This window comes from Ochlerotatus camptorhynchus, unplaced genomic scaffold (assembly GCF_037179485.1).
Source record: "Ochlerotatus camptorhynchus isolate MF236.1 unplaced genomic scaffold, CSIRO-AGI_Acam_v1.1 ptg000639l, whole genome shotgun sequence".
NCBI classification, from domain to species: domain Eukaryota; kingdom Metazoa; phylum Arthropoda; class Insecta; order Diptera; family Culicidae; genus Ochlerotatus; species Ochlerotatus camptorhynchus.
This window is the reverse complement of record NW_027041118.1, coordinates 1,172,247-1,194,566: the sequence shown is the minus strand read 5'-3', so window position 1 is coordinate 1,194,566 and position 22,320 is coordinate 1,172,247. Positions and strand designations below refer to the sequence as shown.

Below are 22,320 nucleotides of genomic sequence, written 5' to 3'. Positions count from 1 at the left end.
AAGGTTTTCTTGAAATGCAACACACGCACTACAAATTGTAGCTGATTTCGAGTTGCCGATAATAGAACAGCAGATTTACATGCAGTTCAAATGGAACGGTTGCCGAAGAAAAACTGGTTGCCGACAATAATCGCTCTCACTAGAGAAGATTGGAGCTTTGTAAAAGCGTTTCAAAACAGTTTTTGACAATTCTTTCGACTGAAATTGTTGGCAGCAAAAGATTGTAAACAAACCAATACTGCATATGTGTGCGTTCCATAGAGAAAAAGGCTATAGAAAGAAGGTCGCTGCTTAGGTTGCCGAGAATACGTAAATTCCCCTATATAAAAATGAATTTCTGTCTGTCTGTCTGTCTGTCTGACCCTTATAGACTCGGAAACTACTGAACCGATTGGCGTAAAAATTTGTATACAGGGGTTTTTGGGGCCGTGGAAGGTTCTTATGATGGTTTGAGACCCCTCCCCCTTCTGTAAGGGGAGGCTCCCATACAAATGAAACAGAAATTTCTGCATAACTCGAGAACTAATCTAGCAAATGGAACCAAATTAGGCATGTGAGGGCGAGTGTGGGGGTATAAGAAGATAATCATAGGGGGTAGCCCCTTAGATAATAGGGGAGGGGCTACGTACAATATAGCATGCTTTTTTTTTAAATCGGCGCATAAACTCAAGCTAATATTGAATTCCGAGCAAGACCGGGCACACTCAGCTAGTATTATATAAATTAAACATTGCATGATATACTATTACTATTAGCTTAATATTTCAGTTACCCAAGCAAGTCATCGAAATTAATATGAAGCTGATGAAGCAGAGGCAATAACAACATTAAATAAGATTATATTTTTCGTCTGTTAGTTATTCATCACAATTTTTAGCATTATTGATAGTACCATTATTTAATTGCCTTATATATCCTATACATTTCAGTGCTGCATCCACCTGCCATTGTGAGCTGAGGAGGTATAGAGCTGCATCTTATTATATGTAAAATACTTCTTCATTGCAGTAGCAACTATATTATCCATATAAATGTATTTCATTATGTCATATTTTAATGTTCTGATATATTTCATTTCTCCATTGTATATATTTTCATTATAGGAGGGAGCATCAGGGTATCATTCAAACTGAAACTGGACGATGGTATGATTGACAACTCCGGCTGGAATAAACACTATCATTTTCTTTATCCTACCGATTCGATTGTGGTGGTGTGAATTCTACTCCAACAGTTTCAGGGCGATTGACGCACCCTTCTTAACCAACCATCCAGTAGGAAGCTTAATAAGTATTGCAAATTGTGTTATTCGATTTGTTGGAGCGTATCGTTGGAAGGAGATTCTTGAATTCCCGTGGATTTCGCGTAAGTGTCTCTGCTTACGGGTCCACCCCTCCGTTTTTGGCCCTTCATACAGCGATATAGTGAATTCAGATCGGTAGCTCAAATTGATCTTGCTATTAAGTGGAGCTGCATACAAGACAAGTCTTGAAAAGATGGTGGCTATCTTACATACATACAAAACAAAAGAGCTAAATTTTTTTAAATCCACTAATTTGAGGACCACCTTGACGTTTGCAAGCACCAAAAGAAGGAAATTTTTGAGCACAAAAACTTTTCCGAAGACACTAAATATTCAAATATTGAGACAAATGTACTAGCACATTTTATTTAAATCTATCATTAGAGTGGTCCTATTAAAACCATCTTTTGCAGATAACTTCTTTGATGATTTGAAACTGATGAAGTTTGGTTTTAATAGAATCGGATTGAATTTTTCATAATATACATACATTCAAAGACTATGAAGAGCTAATTGAGTTATTTCCTTTTCATTCCGATATAATTACTTATCTTTTGACAGATAGGCGTATTACGTCCACAACTTGTAGACTTTCTAAGTGCCAAGTATTCAAGCAGTACACTGAGCAGTGCTTGAGTACCTGGCACTGAGGAAATCTACAAATAGTAGACGAAATACACGTATCTGTCAAAAGATAAACAATTATAACGGAATCAAATGGAAATAGCTCAACCCACTCAAAAACTCTTCATTTTTTCATTAATCATGTAACGTATCATATTTTGGGGCACCCATATACTGGAACAAGTCGAGAAAACTTCCAACGCCTACTATGTCCTTGACTGAAGCAGAAACTGAAACAGTACACAGCGCTGCAGCTGCAGTCCACATGAGCATCCATAGAAGAAGGGCAATCCGCACCGCTATTGATCGGAATCAGTAGCTCTTCGTGAGTCGCTCTGGGCCGTCTATGTCAAGCGCGTCATACTAAAGAGTATAAACAGAGACAACCGTGATAAAATTCCTATTCCTACACGCTCCTGCTGCAGTTAACAAATAAGATTTATTATATAAGACAGTCCTACGTCACCATTGCGTACAACCCCATAGAGCTGTTCCTTGTAGTTTTTTAGTACATCATCATTTTTGTAATTGCGGATCTAAAAGCCAATTTTGGCTTTGCTTTGATTCGCCAATCAAGATATTAATTTTATCACCTTCCCTTGAAATTGTTTAGTGCGATACGATTTTACATTATTCAGAACGGTAAATTGTAGAGCGTGAAAACACTTTACTGCATAATCATAAGGCATTATAGCATAAACATAGGGGAAATGTATGTAACGTTGGCCTAAGTGTCCCTAATTTGGGCCCATACATAAATTCAGCAATCGACTAAATTTTCAATAGCAACCAAAAATATCCATTAGTACCGTCCCAATGACGCGTTCATCTAGATAAAAATCGATAAATAATCCATAGGCCATCATTAGAGCCATTAATACTTCAATACAACTTATACTAGAAAACAGCTATCAGTAGTTATGGTTATGGGTCATTATAACCTTTTAAGAACATTGGAATAATGAAGAGCTTTGAGTGTGTTGGTTTATTTGTTTTTATTTCCGTTATAATTGCTTATCTTTTGACAGATACTCGTATTTCGTCTACTACTTGCAGACTTCATCAGTGCCAAGTACTCAACACCACTACTTGGCACTGATGAAGTCTGCAAGTAGTAGACGAAAAACGCGTATCTGTCAAAAGATAAGCAATTATAACTGAATTAAAAGGAAATAAACCAACACACTCAAAGCTCTTCATAAAGGGATTCCGTTAAGAGGTTTGACAAATTTAAAAGATTAGAAAATGATAAACTAACAATTTCATCAGTTTGCTTGAAAAGTTCACGGTTAACTGTTTGCTCGCGTTGTTTTAATAATAATAAAAATGGCTTTTTATGTCGTCCAAAAAAATCGAAACCTGTTCTCACAATTGTTCACTTATTTCAGAAAATTAGATGCAGCAATATTGTTTTTGGAAAACAAAGTTTTCTGTTACTTCTATATAAATTTTACACAACAAGCGTTTTTTTTCTTATTCTAAAACATGTTTTCTGTGTTACTCTTGGTAGAAAGGTTGAAAGTAAAGTACATATATGGGAATGATCTGTGTTATTGATTTTACAGTTAATTAGCAAGTACATTTTAAGGAAAAAGTTCCAAAGAAAGTAGATAAATATTAGCTACCTAAATGCTCTCGGCCACGTGAATTCTTGATTATTGCTTGTAATTATCGAAAATAATTGATTTAAGGTAGTGAAATTAAATGAAAATTACCAATCCTTCTATCTCTCTCTTTATACGTTTTAATAACTGTGATGTACTGCTTGAGTTAGTAAAGGCTTAGCGAATAGAATATCTTAGGCCATGAATAACTCACTGTCTCCGAAATGTATACAAACATTGTTACCGTCACCAAATTGTCTTTTTACAGATCATAAATAGTGCAGACTAGCCAAGACAGTAGCTCAATTCAAGAACACTAGATTGTTCATGGTTTTACATTAAGTTGAGCTCCCGCACAAAGGCAATTAAACCAATCATATTAAAATAAATCCCCGGACGATTCAACCTTTTTTCAGATCATCGCACCCCAGCCCACACCAACGCCCATCTTTGGCTCTGCCTCCAATTTGTGTGAACCTAAGCGCCATTCTCTGTTCTATTTGGATCCCATTCATCTTCTCGCCATTCAGCACCTACTTGCAAAAAGCTCGCATTTTCCTAGAATTTTCGTCTTTCGTCTCTTCGGAGAAATGGAAAACTTGCCATTCCACACAGTTCCGCACGACAAATATGTCTACAACAGCCAGAGTCACCAAGTCTCGCTACTCTCTTTCTCTCTAGTAGTGGTTACTTACTTACGGTCGCTTACTTTCACAACAACTTCAGACCACACTGAAAATGTATTTTCGTTATTTCTCTGAAAACCGTTTCGTAAAAATGAATATCGTACATACAACACATCTTTCATAAATGGTACGAAACATTCGTTTTTCCTGTCATCTGGCGCAATGTCAATATTACACCTTATTCGTATAATATACAAATACATCTTCGTACAATCAAACCAACAACTGCGCTTATTGTCTCCTAAAGTGCTGATTGTGTGTTGGTGATGGGACATTTATTTTTAGAAATATTGTCGGTTTGACCAATACATGCGAGCTACAACAATAAATCAAATTACTCGTCGAGGTGGTTTTATGTTAGAGAAAAAAAAATACTTGCAAGCAGCAGAAAAAGCAAGCGAAATCGAATTACCGTTCCATGAGTGCTTCTTATTTGACTTTAGCTTTACCATTTCTCATAGCACAGATAGAGCGATGGATAAAGCACAAAGCTGACGATCGCAAGGTTCATGAGTCGAGTCCGGTCTGAAACTTATTTTTATTTTTTTGTCATATTTATTCCTTGCAATGATGAAGTTATTTTTACCCATCCTCACTCACACACTCCACATTTTTCGGTTTCCACAACCAACACTTGTGGCCCACTGGTTGGGTGTAGCGATAGCGAGTGTGGCAGTTCTAACGAAACTAGCTTCATACAATGTACAAATCTATTTCGTTGCAGAAAACAACGAATAAATTCGTAGAACAAACGAGCGATTTCGTTGTATAAACGAAATTTTATTTTCAGTGCACCCGCCGTGGAGATGGAAAACACAACCAGCTTGGTAATTCTCCCATTTCTAGTAGGTAGGTATCCGATTTTGAGCTACTCACTGCCATACAGATATACAAGCTGAAGGTTACTACCAAATTCCGCCCATTCCACCCAACCATAACAAGAGCGGCAACCGTTTCTGGGTTGTGATGGTATGAATAACATACATAGTTCGAGTTGCGTCTGTGTGAGTGAATGCTCGCAAATTTTCTCATTCACTTGTTTGCCGGTATTGGTGGTTGCAATTTTCCCCATTCAGTTCGCGCGTGTTGTTTTTGTTATTGTTGTTGGGCATCCTGTTATAAGCAGCAACACAACAACCGCGCGCGCGACCACATGGTTCTGTAAGCTTGCAAAACATAGGATAACTCTCTGGGAAAAAGCTTCGCTCTGTTCGCTCTCATGAGATGAGGGAGCCTGAGAGAAAAAGTTGCGTACGATGTGAGATTTTCCGGATTGGATGTGGCAATGAAAGCTGCCTTTGGTACAGGATCTCTGCGTGTCAAGGATTCTGCTTTTGCTGCCATCCAAAGGCTCGCTAGTATACCGTGAGCGATTGTCGTAAGTAGATGTCTTCCGAGAAGCATCCCTGTGTTTTGGATACGTTTCCCCGTCGGGTGTGTGTTTTGCTTCTTTTATGGTTCCTGGTAGAACTTTTGCAATAACAGTAAGTCCCCCATCAGTAAGGAATCCGTGTTTGTTAGATGATAGGAAGCTTGTGTAGAATTCTAGTTCCAGTCTGTGCTAGTTGGTCTAGGTTTGCGACTAGTGAGAGTGAGAGTTCCTAGGAGAGCCTGGGATACGCGCGTGTAACTGGAGTATGTTCGACAGATTCGAGACGTCTCTAGCCTCTGAGGAATTTTTGGGGCGCGACATCAATCAGGATGAACGCGATGATGTTTGATTTGTGACCCTGCCGAGACGGGAATTATTGCCGGAGCCGTGCAGCAGTAACACAGGTTAAATGTTATGTAATGATGAGTTTGGGAGTGTCAGAACAAACGACCCGGATGATTTATGATTGGATCGTTAAAAATTGCGTCGACAAGTGATAAACGGCTGGACCCACCATGTACCGTGTGGATCAGTAACTAATGAAGCGTGAAGGAAAAAAATCGATTCGGGTGGAATTCTGCCTAGTCAGGAAGGCGAAAAAATGAGGAGGATTCTCGTTAGTGTTTCTTAATCCGTTTTCATGGATGAAGGTCCCGTTCGTTTCCTATGCTCCTGCTCGGAGCCTCCGATGAAATAGGATCCTTTCTGGAATATTTCGCGTCGTCGGCTCCTCCCGAGCACCGAGAGCAGCATCCGACACCGAAGCACTAGAGTCAACTCCAACTCCAGCTGCAACAACAACAACAACAACAATGTGAATGCGATTCACTTTCATGTTTGTGTTTGTGCGCGTATTTCCGTCGAACCGGGGTGTGGAGGTTTCCTCTCGTAGAGTATAGTAAATTTGTTCATGTGATCAGAAAATTGCATCCCCTGGAATACTCGCACTCCTTTCATACCTCTTGCAGTGATCGGCGTTGAATCGAAATCAAAACGCAATAAAAAGATACGTGAAAGCAACATTGTGTGCTAAATATTTTAAACAGAATTACCATTAAATATTCACGGGTAAGCCCCTTCCCATGCTCTTTGAAATACCCCCGCCGCAGGAAGTGCCGAAAGGATTCGTTAAGCCGTAAAGCATACTCTTTGGCTTCGGTGGTGCTTGCTTTGCTCGAGGCTTCATCAGAGTGATAAATCCGCTTGGAAAACAGGATTTGGAACGAACACTGCACGTGAAAGAGGATTATAATTCGGGCCGGCAAGACACCCAACCCACGGACGACTGGGATCGGAAGCGATAAATTTGAACACAGGTTGGTATCGGGGACAAATATTTGCTAACGCTCATCGTTGTTATCGAAGGATGGTGGCGGCGGGAGATCGATGACACGTGCGGGTTTGGCTTTTTGTCTAACTGATTGACTGACTGCCCCCGAGAAAAACTAAATCTCCAGCACGTTTCGGAGTGACTGACCGCAAAGAAGGAAAAGCTTTCTCCATTTGACTGCGAACTGGTGCTGTGTGTATGTGTAATAGTTTCATCTTCTCGGAACTTTGCGAAAAATGTACGTGAGAATGCAGCCGCAAATCAAGAGGCGATAGTATGAGTTTATCTAGCACACTAATCCTGAAGAAAGTTTCATGGTCGCAGCGGGAAAGTTTTGCTACCCTGAATGAGATGAACAATTTCATTAATGGGGTGTCAGGAATGAGCTGTGGCTTAGATACAGTAGCCCTTCTATATATGCGGTAGGTGGTACTGTGCACCCACCGCTGTTTTTCGACTGCCCTTCAAACAATTACGCTGATTTTTCGTATGTGATTAGTGTCTTAGCTTAGTTTAGACTGACTGCACAAATCAATGGTTGCTACTCCGTGATTGATTAGAATCAATGAAATTGCGCAATGAATCAATTGTATGGAGTTGGAAGTGAAAGTGACCGAACATTCTCATTGTTCAAGTTTCAGCGACTTCTTAAAGATCAATAACGGCGCTGGCTACGTCCTTGCAATCAGCTGGGAGATGGGAAGGAAAGTTAGAGTGACCTTTGTTGCTTTGGGGACCGTGTTTACCTCTGCGTCCCCACAAAGGTCACATGAGGGAGGTTTTGTTAGTAGGGTGCGGTTCGTTGGATAAAGATTCACCTTGATAAAAGATGTGATCATTGATTTCCTATAATGGTAGTTTGATAAATACACGAATGCAGAGCTATGCTAAAACAAAACGATCCTATCAACTCTTTATTGTAAAGCAGCCTGGGATTGAACCCATGATTTTCTGCTCAGTAAGCAAAAATGGTTGGACTAGACAACCAAGCCCTTTACATCACAGTAAAACCACTATGACCGATGATCGATTTTGCATAAGAATGACATCAAATAACAGAAACAGAAGAAGTCAACTAGAGATTTGAACATTTCAACTTATTTGTTGCTTGGTAGGGGAAATGGCTCTAATGTTGGCCTATGGATCTAAGATTGAACCAATCGCTAAAATCTGCTATTTATCAATTTTATCTAGATGAACGAGTCATTAGGACGGTACTTATGGATATTTTTGGCCTCCATTGAAAAATTGAGTCGATTGCTGAATGTATGTAGGAATGGCCCAAATTAGGGGCATTTAGGCCGACATGTAGTGAACAACAGAGATACGCGATAGATTCTGCGGTTGATTATTATTTCTAAATATAAAAATGGTCTATCCAACAACCATCACGATGACGACGATGATGACGACAACAGCGATTTTGGAGCTTACGTTTTGTCTAGGTTATAATACCTTTTCCTTTACCGCCGCTTGGAAAACGAGAAAACGATACTCTTTGCTATTCCGAACAACCGATATTCCAACACCATTCGAACTATTACTTGACGATACCCATTTTGCTTCGCGATCGCGAAACACGAAACTTAAAATCCCGAAAATAAGCAGACATTAAATGTCGATCTCGAGTTCGAACTCCATTAGTGATAGGTCTTTGCTTGTCGATTTCCTTGCCCGTAATGGAAGGAGAGCCAATGTCAGTAATGTTTATAAATACAGTCGATAACGCACCACTGGGGCAAAAACGGCTTCCCGATGTGAAAGGGTTCAGTCTTATTTTCCATAACTGTGATTTTCTGGATGGAAGAGGTCTCGGAAAAGATCCGGCTTTACCTGATCCATAACGTTAGAATAACGGTTGGTTCCGTATCGACCTGAAGGGTTCGCGGAACGAATATCTCGATTGCAGTTGACTAGTCGAACATTCCACAGAAACTAACTTTTCAGGTTAAAATCCACTTCTCGAAAACTAAACTGGGGATCCCATATATACCGGGACCAGTGATTTCACGAAATTTACACTTCTATTTGGATAGGCAAAATACAAAGTGTGCATTATTTCGACTATATCGGAATCTTTGCTTCCAATGACGAAGAATTTGGCAGCTGGTGCTGTTTGTCAAAATGGATATCACAGTTGTGTACAATGAGCAGAGCTAATGAGAGTCTTGAGTTTTCCAATTTTGGCCAGCGCCCCAACCCAAATGCTCACCTGTGGAGACTTGCGCTTCAAGAAAAAGCCGTATAAATGATAAGTTCAAACATAAACTAATAGGGTAGAGGTCTACTTCAGCATAAGTGCTTGTTTCCGTCATATCGGGCTGACACAAGGGGTAGGTCACTCCGCACACCAGTCTTGGGTCATCTTTTATGTAGTTTGTTTTGTGTGAGTTGCAGAATTATTCGAATTAAGGGTATTAATGGGGTCTGCCTCTTTCTCTTGAGCCAACTCTAGAACCTAAATTTCGTATTTAGATCTATAAGTGAACTGCTGATCTGAGTTCCTCAGTCAGTCAAACAGCACGTAATGTTGTGAACAACTTCAATGACGGTTGTCCAGCAGTGCTCCCATTTTATTTACAACAATCCACTGCCTACGAGATTGTGCCGAAATTGTGCCGAAATTGTGCCGAAGGTATGTGGAAGGTGTGCCGAATCTAATTTCGGCACAATGTGCACAACATACCCCTTGGGCTGACATCAAACTTATTAATGAATTCGATGTGAACGGATCCAGCATGCGTATGGATGGTACGATAATTTAGTTCAAAAACTATAAAACAAAGTCTATAAGAACGCATAATACGAATACAGTCAACTCTCCATAACTCGAGATTGAAGGGACCATCGAGTTGAAGAATTATCGGCCTATAGAATAATTTTTTTTTTATCGTTTATAATTTTAATAATAATATTTAAATACTCCATTTACTGGAATATCTGGCTTTATTTACTCATATGAATTCAAAAAAAGGGTTAAAGGATCCACTTATGGAAGCTCTGAGTAGTTAATTTATAATATTAAGTTAATATGCGCAAAATACGCAATAGGACTGCCAGTTCTTGAAATCAAATTTGTGAAGATATCAGAGGTTTTGATCATTTCTGGGTGTGGCAATATCGCCTTGAGGATGTCCGGCCATTAGTCTGAAAGTAATTAGGTCGAATGTCATTAGGGCGGATGGTCATTAGCCCAGACTTAAATAACTTTCGAAGAGCTTCCTTGCACAGTTATGTTTGAAAATTTTAAACATTTAGATATTTATAGTAGATATGTTCCCTTCTTTCAAACATGAACAGTTCATTCGAGGTTTACTGATTGTGTAATTTTTGGCACCATGAACAAAATATTAAATATTTGTTTGCTTTCTTTTAAGAGCTGATCATTCTTTCATCGATAGTTACATTTGGCTTAGAATTTCACTACTACTACTCATTTGGCAAAAAAAACCCTGAGTTTTCCGAGGGGGCGACTTTATCTACAATGCAGGAAAAATTGTGTACGCTGAGTAGATAGAAAGAAGATTGAGGACGGTTCTGAACATTTCCGGAAGATGATGCGCGACGCAAGTAGATGCGAGAAATGACAGAAGATTTTTCGATGATTCATTCGCTAGTGTGAGATTTGCTGAGCATCTAGAATTGAGATTTAGGTTTGTCGCCCCCTCGGAGTTTTACAGAACTTTTACGGAAAATTCACCGCTTTATAAGAAGCTGTTTTTTTTAAATTCGTTAATATGTTATTTTTGATAAACAACTAGACTGTCGCAAACGTTTTTAAGACATGACAATCAGTTTTAAGCGACCAGTCTTACACTCATAATCATTAAAAGTATAAGTTTATCATTTACTTAATTTTAGTAAGTCTAAGATCTAAAAAAAATCATAAATTAATGATTCGAATTCCAAATCCATAGTAAAGATCTTGAAAATTTCAAAGCGTCAGAATTGATCATTTTAGATGGTCAAGTTTTGAACCCACCACAACATGCTTTTGGCGCTACTGTATATGGACGATCAAATGTAAAATACTATGGTAGCCACAGCACAGTTCTGTCAAAAACTCTGCTTTTTCATTGATCCATTAAAAAAAATGAAAAAGTTCACAATCTTAAAAACACATCGAAGTTTGGCATTACGAATACTTCTGTTGGTTTTGGAACTTGAAAACTTCTCATTTAGATTTAGGAATTCTTAGAAATTGGCCCATGTCCGGAATATTTTAAAATAAAACTGCCTGTGTCTTTAATTTTTTTTCTTAATCCAGGATCATAAAAATGTCAGAACATGAAATCTCTAGATCTTGATTTTTATTCTAATATCTGAAAAAAAAATCTTTGTTTTGGAATCTTCCTGATACTAAAACTTGCTTCATTTAGAATGGATCATTGAAGATGCTGAGGTTTTGACAGCACCGTACTGTGGCTACCACAGTATTTTACATTGGTTCGTCCGTATACAGTAGCGCCAAATGAAAGCTGTGGTGGGTTCAAAACTCAGCCATCTAAAATGATCCATTGGAACAAACTTTTGCTCATATTGTGGTGCTCCTGGTGGACGGATTTGGAAGTTCTTAGCGCCCACGTGTCGGGAATTTTGTCAGCTTCACGTATGTATTTTTGACATTCCGCAAATCGACTGTACTTTGTAAACAATCAACATGGAAGCCGAAAGAAGGGAAAAAATTGTGCACAGTTATTTGGAAAATCCATTGTAGTCTGCATCTAGGCTAGCTAAACAGCTGAAATTGCCCAGAAATACCGTATGGCGCGTTATCAAACGGTATAAGGAAACATTGACGACGATTCGGAAGCCTCAAGCTAATCGTCGGAGTGGAACTGTCGACCGGAAACTTCGTGGTAAGATTTTGAAGACGATTAAGAGGAATCCCAATCTGTCGGACCGTGATTTGGCCAGAAATTTCGGTGCTGCCCATAGTACCGTGAGGAGAACTCGACTCCGGGAAGGAATCAAGTCGTATCGAGCTAGCAAACAGCCAAATCGGACCATAAAACAGAATAGTGTGGCCAAAATCCATGCGCGGAAGCTATACGACCAGGTGCTGACCAAGTTCGACGGGTGTCTTCTGATGGACGATGAAACCTATGTCAAGGCTGACTTCGGGCAAATCCCAGGTCAAAATTTTTACTTGGCAACGGCTCGGGGGGATGTTCCAGCCAAATTTAAATTTGTTTTTGCCGACAAATTTGCACGAAAATTTATGATTTGGCAGGGCATTTGCAGCTGTGGCAAAAAAACGAAAGTTTTCGTTACAAATAAGACAATGACGTCGGAACTATACCAAAAAGAGTGTCTCCAAAAACGAATTTTGCCGTTCATTCGATCCCACGACGTAATGTTTTGGCCAGATTTGGCAAGCTGTCATTACAGCAAAGTCGTTCAAGAATGGTATGCAGAGAAAGGGATCCAGTTTGTTCCGAAAAACCTTAACCCACCCAGCTGCCCCCAGTTCCGCCCTATTGAGAAATACTGGGCAATCATGAACAGGAGACTCAAGGCAAAGGGAAAGGTTGTCAAAGACATCAATCAGATGAAGACCTGGTGGAATAAGATAGCTAAAACGATGGACGAAGAATGGATGGATGAATGCGCCGCCTAATGAGCCGTGTTACAGGAAAATTTCGGGAATTCCTTCGAAACCGTGACGAATAATTTTATCCGTATTTTTTCTTAAAAGTATGAAGAAAACGCTACATTTGTATAAAAAAAGATCTTGAATTCAATAATAAATAACTGAAATACAGGCAATTGTTTTTGTTCCAATTCTATCTGAAGCAAGCTTTATTGAAAATCTTAACAGGTTTTCCCCCTTTTTTAATACTTTATTAGCGAGAGTTTTAGCTGGTTGGCTTGTTCATCTCATAGGATTTTTTCAGTATTTTCAGAAAAAAAATGTTTGAAATATCTCAGAATACGCTCACAATTCATATTAGACCTCTTTCTAGAATTTTCTTAAAATTTGTTCCATAATACTCTTGAAATTTATCTTCAGAACATTCTTTTAATTCACTCTGCAATGCTCTTCAAATAACTAATAATTCATGCAGCATTACCTAGGAATTCCTTAGCAATCACTTTGTATTTTCTAGAAATGCCATGGAAGCTGTTCAGGAATTTCTTTTGAGGTTTACTCAGGACTCCCATAAATTCTTTGAAATGGTCCTATGAATTCTCTAAGAAATATCACCGGAACAATTCCCTTGAAATTTTCCTTGAAATTTCGTTGGAACCATCCTCGGAATTTTCCTCGGAATTACCATGAAATGCAGCTCAGTAAAATCATTTGGAATTATTCTGCAAGTTTCCAATGAATGCATTTCAGAATGTCCTTTGAAATTTATTCCTTCCCTTGGAAGTTTACTCACTTTGAAAGTTTTTTTTTTAAAGAATTCACTTGCAGTGAAGTAACAAACGTCGTACGTCTTCGCATTTCAAGCTCATTGTTTATCGCATATTAGCTTACTGCGTACTCTCAGCTTAGTGTTCTAGACGCACTTTCACCGTTAATAATTGAGAGCCTTAGATACCCATTTTTGCATTGGTGTAATTGTGAGCCAGTCAAGGGGTTTTCAACTCTGCACACCTTAATTCGTACCGAGTGATTGTGTTGTGCCGAAAGCTGTGCCAAGCGTTGTGACGAACGTGCCTATCAAGGACAATCAAAGTATGCCTATCAAGGTGTCAATATTCCATGAGTTTGGCAACCCCGAAAGTTTTGACTTTTATGATTGTGTTTACAATCTCAATTTCTCTGATGGATCATGGCAAGCAGTAACCTTCATTCTCATTAGAGTGTTAACGGGTCGGAGGGTGGAAGAGGAACTGGAAACCATTATGCAAATTCAACCCTTCAATTCAGCTCAACGTCTTTCTGAATTCTTGATGCTTCACAGGTGTACAGAAACAAAGGAGAAATCGATAGATGCCATAACTCAAACGGGCGATAGTTCAATTCCATCGAACCAGTTTTAAGTATGAAACTCTCTCTTTAGCTTCATTCGGGAATAAACAAAGTATTGAACCTTAGCAACGATTGGCAAAACATCAACACTCAACAGTGATCTTCTTCTTCTTATTCGCATTTCGAGCTTATTGCATATCGCATATTAGCTTATTGCGTGCTCTCTACTTAGTGTTCTAGATGCACTTCCACAGTTATTAATTGAGAGCTTTCGATGCCTGTGCCATTTTTGCATTGGTATAATTGTGTAGCAAGTCCAATCATACTTCTATGCCCAGGGAAGTCGAGAAATTTTCCAACCCGAAAAATTCCTAGACCGGACCGTGATGTGATGCCGTTTTATATTATATTGTCTGTTTCCTACTTGTCAAAGTGTGCCTTAATGTGCCAAACAGTGTATCAAGCTGTGTTTTGGTACAGTGTGCAGAGTTGAGTCAGTACAATCAGACTCTTATGCCCAGGGAAGTCGAGACATTTTCCAACCCGAAAAATTTCTAGACCAGACCGGGAATCGAACCCAGCCACCTCCAGCATGGTCTTGCTTTTTGGCTGCGCCTTTACCGACTGAGCTAAGGAAGGCCCCAAATTCCATACATTTCTAATTATTTGGCATTTAAGTCAGAACTCTCCTGGAATTCGTTTCCGAGTTGAAACTTGTTGAGCGTATCCTTGGAATGCCTTTGAAATTTTTGTTTTGAATTTTCTTGTAGTCCTTTCCGGAGATGAAGATGCGGCTAAAAATCTCTTAAATAATAGAAATCAATCAAGCCTTGGAGTCCTCTTCGGAATTACTTAGGAATTAACTTCAGAAATTCATATGAATTTTCAGTAAAATTTCTTTCGAATCCTATTCAGGGTAATACTTGCACTACTGAACACAACGTTGGTATACAGTTTTCACATAGAACCTGGAATTCCTCAGGACTACCTTGACAGCAGATTGCACTTGATGTTTTCCTCACAGTTCTTCCCAGAACTCCCTTGGAATGAATTCGCTAGAAATTATTATCAAATTTCATGAGACTTGAAAATAATGGCAGCCCTAAGTATGCACCTTTAGATTTGATGAAAAAAATATTGAAAAACAGACAGACAGACAGACAGACAGACAGACAGACAGACAGACAGACAGACAGACAGACAGACAGACAGACAGACAGACAGACAGACAGACAGACAGACAGACAGACAGACAGACAGACAGACAGACAGACAGACAGACAGACAGACAGACAGACAGACAGACAGACAGACAGACAGACAGACAGACAGACAGACAGACAGACAGACAGACAGACAGACAGACAGACAGACAGACAGACAGACAGACAGACAGACAGACAGACAGACAGACAGACAGACAGACAGACAGACAGACAGACAGACAGACAGACAGACAGACAGACAGACAGACAGACAGACAGACAGACAGACAGACAGACAGACAGACAGACAGACAGACAGACAGACAGACAGACAGACAGACAGACAGACAGACAGACAGACAGACAGACAGACAGACAGACAGACAGACAGACAGACAGACAGACAGACAGACAGACAGACAGACAGACAGACAGACAGACAGACAGACAGACAGACAGACAGACAGACAGACAGACAGACAGACAGACAGACAGACAGACAGACAGACAGACAGACAGACAGACAGACAGACAGACAGACAGACAGACAGACAGACAGACAGACAGACAGACAGACAGACAGACAGACAGACAGACAGACAGACAGACAGACAGACAGACAGACAGACAGACAGACAGACAGACAGACAGACAGACAGACAGACAGACAGACAGACAGACAGACAGACAGACAGACAGACAGACAGACAGACAGACAGACAGACAGACAGACAGACAGACAGACAGACAGACAGACAGACAGACAGACAGACAGACAGACAGACAGACAGACAGACAGACAGACAGACAGACAGACAGACAGACAGACAGACAGACAGACAGACAGACAGACAGACAGACAGACAGACAGACAGACAGACAGACAGACAGACAGACAGACAGACAGACAGACAGACAGACAGACAGACAGACAGACAGACAGACAGACAGACAGACAGACAGACAGACAGACAGACAGACAGACAGACAGACAGACAGACAGACAGACAGACAGACAGACAGACAGACAGACAGACAGACAGACAGACAGACAGACAGACAGACAGACAGACAGACAGACAGACAGACAGACAGACAGACAGACAGACAGACAGACAGACAGACAGACAGACAGACAGACAGACAGACAGACAGACAGACAGACAGACAGACAGACAGACAGACAGACAGACAGACAGACAGACAGACAGACAGACAGACAGACAGACAGACAGACAGACAGACAGACAGACAGACAGACAGACAGACAGACAGACAGACAGACAGACAGACAGACAGACAGACAGACAGACAGACAGACAGACAGACAGACAGACAGACAGACAGACAGACAGACAGACAGACAGACAGACAGACAGACAGACAGACAGACAGACAGACAGACAGACAGACAGACAGACAGACAGACAGACAGACAGACAGACAGACAGACAGACAGACAGACAGACAGACAGACAGACAGACAGACAGACAGACAGACAGACAGACAGACAGACAGACAGACAGACAGACAGACAGACAGACAGACAGACAGACAGACAGACAGACAGACAGACAGACAGACAGACAGACAGACAGACAGACAGACAGACAGACAGACAGACAGACAGACAGACAGACAGACAGACAGACAGACAGACAGACAGACAGACAGACAGACAGACAGACAGACAGACAGACAGACAGACAGACAGACAGACAGACAGACAGACAGACAGACAGACAGACAGACAGACAGACAGACAGACAGACAGACAGACAGACAGACAGACAGACAGACAGACAGACAGACAGACAGACAGACAGACAGACAGACAGACAGACAGACAGACAGACAGACAGACAGACAGACAGACAGACAGACAGACAGACAGACAGACAGACAGACAGACAGACAGACAGACAGACAGACAGACAGACAGACAGACAGACAGACAGACAGACAGACAGACAGACAGACAGACAGACAGACAGACAGACAGACAGACAGACAGACAGACAGACAGACAGACAGACAGACAGACAGACAGACAGACAGACAGACAGACAGACAGACAGACAGACAGACAGACAGACAGACAGACAGACAGACAGACAGACAGACAGACAGACAGACAGACAGACAGACAGACAGACAGACAGACAGACAGACAGACAGACAGACAGACAGACAGACAGACAGACAGACAGACAGACAGAAAGGTATCTTAGTCCAACATTTACTTAAGAGAGATGCAGATAACTCTATGACAAGTCAGTGTTGCTGGCAAATGTAGATTTTTGTTTTATAAATGTTGAAATTGTTGTCCAGAGCGTTTGCTGGAAGATAAGGTTGCTGAAATAAAATGAAGATATAACATAGTGAACCCTCGTTGTCACACCCGTAGATAATTAAAATGAAGAAATTATGTTGTGTTGTATCATTTTTTTTATTGATTGAGGGGAAGACCCGCGAAGACCAGTGAAAATAATTTACTACCTCTTCTCCCGTAGGCCCAAAACCTCTATGTCTTTTTCTTTTCTTCTTTCATCTTCTGGCGAGCGCAAAATATGACAACCTGGATTACGCATATCCCAACTGAGCGAAAAGCTCATCAAAAGAATCGGATGTACAGCGAGCTTGATCTCACACCGGTTTTCGAAAGCCTTCTTGTCGGCGCCGCGTCTGTCCTGAATCGGAATTTCTAAAACTGTGAATGATTTGATTATTGGATTCGGGTCCAATGTGCCATGTTCCAAAATGAACCTCAAAACAGACGGATAAAACCAATATGGCAAGGTCTGATGTAAACTGGTTTGGTTAATGTACCGTAATTGGGAGTGAGTATGGACAAAACATAAAAAAAAATTGTTCCCTTCCTTACAACATTCACATTTTAGCAAGAAAATCAATTTTAAGCATGTGAATATATTCATCAATGATATATTTACGACTGCCATGGAAATTGTTGATTGTAATTGATATTTCATTTTACTAAAATCAAATAAAAAATAGACCAATGAAAAACCTTATGTGGGGTGCCATTGGGCTAAAACATAAATTTGGTTAAAATATATTAGATGTAACGTAGCCATTAGGATGACACTTGGTTATGATCACAATGTAATTCGTATGTATCGCTAAAGATCGCGTATAACCCACGTCTATCCACATGAAGGTGTGTTCAAACTTTTGTTTGCCTGTGGATATTTTTTAAAACGTGTTTTTTCTACTATTTATAACACCTAATTTTACTGCAGAAGTTCAAGAAACATTTTCTACTCATCATTTTCTGTATATACAAGATATTTGCATCAATAAGCATTTTTTTCAATTTTGTACTCTCACCTATCAATAGGAAATAGAAATGCGATTCAACCTGTTCCAAATTTCGACCAGTTATCTATCATATCTTAAGAAGATTAGACGTAAAAATGAGTTCAGGTCGGTTCCTACTGGTGATCATTGCGAGTTTTGTCGCACTTGAACAGTTCTCGTGTCGACCCGACTTTGGCGTACCGGCTGCAGTCCGGGACAGTGGCTTAGTGGGTGTGAATGCTTACTTTCTTCGAGATTCAATGAACGAAGTGCTCAAGTCGATAAGGAGGATACCAACGAAATTACATTCGGGAACGCTACGCAAGGCAGCGGGCAACATTTCGATGCTGGTGCTCAACGTGACAGAGGTAGGGAGAAACCTGTCCAATAATTTCTACAAGGCTGCTAGCGAGAGGGATGTTCCGTTTGAGAATCTATTCAAATCGTTGTACTTGCCATTTGGAGAAATGAAACAGTTCTTGACTAACGATGAGCCCATTTTTGTAAGGCAGTTGAATGAGACGTTGGGAAATGTAACTGCCTATGAATTCGATAGGGCCTTGCAGGGCATGAACGCATCGTTGCTGGACACTTTGAAAGCGGTGAACAACCTTGAGCTAGCCATCAATAATTCGCTCAAGGAAGTGACTTCTATTCCAGCGATATTGGACGTTCCTAATATTTGGTCGCAGGAGCTTAGTAAAGCACTGGAAAAATTCAGGGACCCAGTCAGATCGTTTAGCAGAGCTGTAGACGCCTCGGTGATCAGTATAGAAACTTCCAACTCTAATCTAGAATCCGTTAACTCCAAAATACGTGCGGTTGAGTCAGGCTTCCAAGCAACATTGGCACAGTTCCATTCGACCATCGATGACCAATTATCATCAGCAGTGAATAAATACAAATCTGCGCAGAAAAGCTACCAATCGGATTTTGCTGCCGCCACCCAGCTTCTGAGGATCTTTTCTTCGAACAAAACTCTGAATGAGCTGTCAAATCTCTACACAGAAGAATACACCAAAAACTACTACGAACTGTACAACCGAAATAAGTCCGACGTGGCAATCATCTACAATGCATTCAATTGGATCCGCTTGAATACCTCAAATGATTTAGATGAGGCAGGAAAGCGTTTCTTCGGCGCTGTGAACAATACCGCAGCCACGTTGATGACGGTGATACTAGCTCGGGAACGATTCGCAGAGCGGTGCAACGGACAATTTTCCTCCAAAATTAACAGTGCATTTTCAGGATTCCAGACCGAAACGACCAGCTGTTTAAATCGTGAGCGAGGTAGGTTTTCAAGAATTGACGACGTCATTGATCGGATGCTGCTGCTGGTTCAGTCGAACAGTGTGGACTTTAGCAGTGACATAGGCAGTTGTTCGCGATTCTCAGCGTTTGCCGTCAACGAAATGGATTACCTGCAGGCGAAAGCGTGCTTGGAAGCGGTACGGAAATTAATTATTTATTCATTGTAAAGAATGAAAACATCGGGAATACCCTCTCCATTTCAGAACCTTCGGGAAATGGACACGTACAATCGGCTGATGAACGCACAGCTGGATTCCCTCAAGCCAGTTATGGCCACCGAGGCCGAAACCAGTCACTTCCGGACTAGACGGTGTATCATGCAAACGGTCCTTGAAATGACAGCACTGCTGGATGGTGTCAATACCGGGGTGCTGAGGTGTGCAGTCGATGGACTCTGAGGTAGATTTACGTGAATCTTTGTTGGGGTAGGTGTAGAGTCAATAGCTTAAATTCATAAATGCCACTTTAAAGTTATTTATTTATTGTCCTTATTTATGTTTGAGCATTGTGTTGTCTGAGATAATAAACGTTATTCACAGCAATAACTGTAATATTTGCATGTTAATCTACCTGGTTTTATTGGTAATAATTATTAAATGATGACTGCATTGCACAGTGGGCCAGGAATGAAATCTAACAGAAAATGAAATGAAATCTAGAAAAAATAATAATAACGCACTGCGATTGCTTCCAATTGAGTTGACGGCTTCAGTGAAGTTTCTTGGATTAGTTAGGGCTAAAATTTAGTGAAAGAAAAAGTTCAAGTTTTGGCCACAAAGATGGCGCAGCGATACAAACTTTTTTTTTGCAAGCTAGAGGTTTGCTGTCTTCGGCAAAGTTGTACATCGTAATATTTTATGAAGATATCAAAGCACTCATCTTCATCCATCCAAAACTGGCATCCATCCAAAACTGCTATTATCTCGAACCAGTAAAAAATAGTTGTTGCAAGTGTAATACCAGCTTAATAAATATTTAGGTAATTATTTCAAAAGACTCGGACCATTATTACGAGAAACTTCTTCCAAGACACCAAGTCTTTAAAACGACGATAAAGGGGAGAAAAAGGTATTGACCGTCTTTTTTCAGAATGGTCCCACTGTGAGGCGTGGGCAATCATTAACATTCATTTCAATTTGAATTCCGTTTAATGATGTATGAAGCTTATATGTAGGTTTTAATATTAGCTATAACTTTTCTGAAAAACTCGAAACTGAATCTCTTATGCATGACTACCTAGAGCGGACAGATCTAGTTATTGTTTTTCAGTGATTGTAAATTACATTCATTGAAATAGCATGCCAATAAATCTGAGAAGCTACGCAGCAAAGCAGCATTTCATCGTTTTAATATTGCGTTTCTATAGCTCTCTAGATGGTGGTGTTTATTTTGTGCAAGGTAGCGAGAGCTCTGGCACTTTGCAGGTGGTCCGTTTTCTTTAGGTACATGCCTTACGGTACAGTTTTGAAAATAACTTTATTCGAATATGTATTTGCAAAGATTCCAAAGTGAACCAAAATTTCTACTCTACGAAACAAACAGATTAATCTGAACCTGTTTTCTGAATCCAAGTCACGCGTCCTTTATCTTGGTTCGGCATTTGTCTTCTTTTTTGACGAGCTTAAGTTTAACTCCTTTCGCGCGAAGCTTTTTACGCTCCCATTAGCAAGAATGTGCAACTTTTATTTTCGCATCCTTAACCATTAGGGGAAAGGCGAGCGATGAAATTCTCGGCTGAAAGCCAACAGTATGCTCCACAGAGTCGATCAGCCCCACTCAATTTCATCATAAGTGGATTTACTCAAAAGTGAGTTTAATTTTCCAGGCAGAAGCCTTGGAAAATCAGGTAAATCGGTTCGAATATGAGGAAAAATCTCTGACTGAAAAATAGACTGAGTGAAACTTCTATCGATTTTCCTCATATTCAAGAAGTTTTTTTTTTTCCAAGAAAAGACCGGAAAATTCAACTCTCTTTAAATGAAGAGCTTTGAATGTGTTGGTGTATTTTCTTCAAATTCCGTTTTGAGCAAACCGTCCTTAGACGAAATTGAGTCGATTTGGCTAAATTTTGAGTCAGTCTGATTGACCGTGCAGCTAACGATGGCGATGATGCGGTGTCACGATGGGTGGGAAAACAGCATTTTCATTATTGTCTGCGGAAGATTTCTGTGACGAGGATAAAACCTCAGAATACAATATCCGTTGTACGTACAAGACGTGGTTCCAGTGCCGCATTTAGGATCCGCGATCCTGTCATCCGGGGGTTTCCGGGCATATTAATTGGTTTCGAAGTATGAATCACGGAATATTATCTTAATTTTAATCATAGCATCATAGCATAAATAAATAAAGAGCACAGATATTTTTTTCCTTGATTTGTTTCCCGTCGATCTTGTTTTCCGTGCTGAGCACCAATGCTCCCACGTCTGGACCCTACCTATCGACCCATCAACTTTTGAACCGGGTACCAACGGCTTTACTTCCGTGATCAGAGATGTTATACCTCAGAACACCCCGGCGGCGCCAACTACGATTGTACCCAGGCCTGCTGGGGTGAGAGGTAGTCGCGGTAGTACAGATATTTAAGGGATTATAAACATACACAACGGATTGTTTTCTACTAAGCTTTAGAAAAGTCCAT

General features: G+C 40.4%; 1 protein-coding gene across 1 annotated transcript in view; it reads left to right on the top strand.

The window, feature by feature from the left end:
- Positions 1 to 5,646: 5,646 nt before the first annotated feature.
- Positions 5,647 to 22,320, top strand: part of LOC135714316 (uncharacterized protein DDB_G0284459-like) — a 316,729-nt gene continuing 300,055 nt past the window's right edge. Inside the window, exon 1 of the mRNA XM_065237651.1 lies at positions 5,647 to 6,905. The gene's annotated coding sequence lies outside the window, so the exon portion shown is untranslated. The remainder of the gene's footprint in view (positions 6,906 to 22,320) is intronic.